This window comes from Triticum aestivum, chromosome 4B, assembly GCF_018294505.1.
Source record: "Triticum aestivum cultivar Chinese Spring chromosome 4B, IWGSC CS RefSeq v2.1, whole genome shotgun sequence".
NCBI lineage: Eukaryota > Viridiplantae > Streptophyta > Magnoliopsida > Poales > Poaceae > Triticum > Triticum aestivum.
The window spans coordinates 185,412,042-185,413,595 of record NC_057804.1 but is presented as its reverse complement, the minus strand read 5'-3'; the positions used below and the strand labels follow the sequence as shown (position 1 = coordinate 185,413,595).

The window sequence follows — 1,554 nt, the reverse complement described above, 5'->3', positions numbered from 1 at the left end:
CTCCCACTTACTACTTCCGAGAGAAACTCTTTTTCCAGAAAGGATCCATTCTTGGCAACAAATATCTTGCCTTCGGATCTAAGGTAGAAGGTATACCCAATGGTTTCCTTAGGGTATCCTATGAAGACGCATTTTTCCGATTTGGGTTTGAGCTTTTCAGGTTGAAGTTTCTTGACATAAGCATCGCATCCCCAAACTTTTAGAAACGACAGCTTAGGTTTCTTCCCAAACCATAATTCATACGGTGTTGTCTCAACGGATTTAGGCGGTGCTCAACCTGGCAGTCGGGTCAGGTTTGCCCAGGTCGAGGTCTACCAAACCCATGACCGATTACTAAATGGGTCTACCCAGTCGCCCACGACCCTGCCCATGGGCGAAGGATCACACCCACGCCCGAACCCGATGGGTAACCCGACCCGATGGGTTACCCATCGGGATGCTGTATATTGTTCTTGTACAGTGTACAACAGAGTAGTGGCAAAATTCATATAACAAATATTGGTTAACACAGTGACAAAAATGCACAAATAGCTTCAGTTACTAACCATCAATGTGAATATATAGTAGAACAGCTAGAAAACACAATATCAGGAAGGCAAATACAAGGTTCAAGAGCACAAATAGCATCACAAATACATGGTGCAGGTCTTCAAAAGCACAAATACAATGTTCAGGAGCAGAGATACAAGGTTCAGGTGCACAAATAGCAGCAGAAATACAAAGTTCAGCAGCAGCACAAATACAAGGTTCAGGTTGAGTAGTTGTGTGCCAACAAGCTAGCAGTAGGAAGTAGTAGTGTAGCAGCCATGGATAAATGTAAATAACAACAGGTAGCAGTGTAGCACGCCGGGTCGTCCGCCTTCTCGTCGCAACCAAGCAGCAGTAGCAACATCATACAATCATGTTTCAGGCTTCAGTTAGGATGGATTGATCATCAACCTCCTGAAACACAAGAAAATAGAAGCATTCAAAGTAAACAACAAGATTTGCATTAAAATCTATAAGATTAAAAGGTATGCTAAGTTGCTAAAAGTAGAATCTGTTACCATCATTTCTGTGTCATCCTTAAGAACAGTTTCAAAGTCCGCAAAGAGAGTAGAATTGCAATCCCCTGATGCATAGATTTAGATATTAACATATAGCAAGGAAATAATATTGTGTATGGAAAGAAGAGTCATGATTGAAATAGATTATCACCTAACATGTCTGCACGGGACCAAGCTTGCATACACATAAGAGCTTCAGTCATGTTTGGTGCAAGTGAACATCTATGTGCACTTAGTATTCTCCCACTAGTACTGAAGGCAGATTCCGACGCCACAGTTGTTACAGGAATGGCTAGTATATCATGAGCCATTATTCGCAATGTAGGATACTTGATACCTGCATACTGCCACCAATTGATGATGTCGAGACCCTCTGGCCTATGGATAATTTCCTCTTCCAAATATAAGTCCAGTTCTGTACGCACACAAGAAGCACTCGTAACAGGCTTTGAGGACATATATTGTTTAAATATATTCTCCATTTCATCTACTGCAGCACCACCTTGGG

General features: G+C 42.0%; 1 long non-coding RNA gene across 1 annotated transcript; it reads right to left on the bottom strand.

The window, feature by feature from the left end:
* Positions 1–886: 886 nt before the first annotated feature.
* LOC123094704 (uncharacterized) lies at positions 887–1,350 on the bottom strand. Its single transcript, XR_006445926.1, has 3 exons — positions 1,198–1,350; positions 1,047–1,111; positions 887–942 (listed from the first exon to the last, which is right to left on the bottom strand). It is a non-coding gene; the product is annotated as an uncharacterized lncRNA (long non-coding RNA).
* Positions 1,351–1,554: the final 204 nt, after the last annotated feature.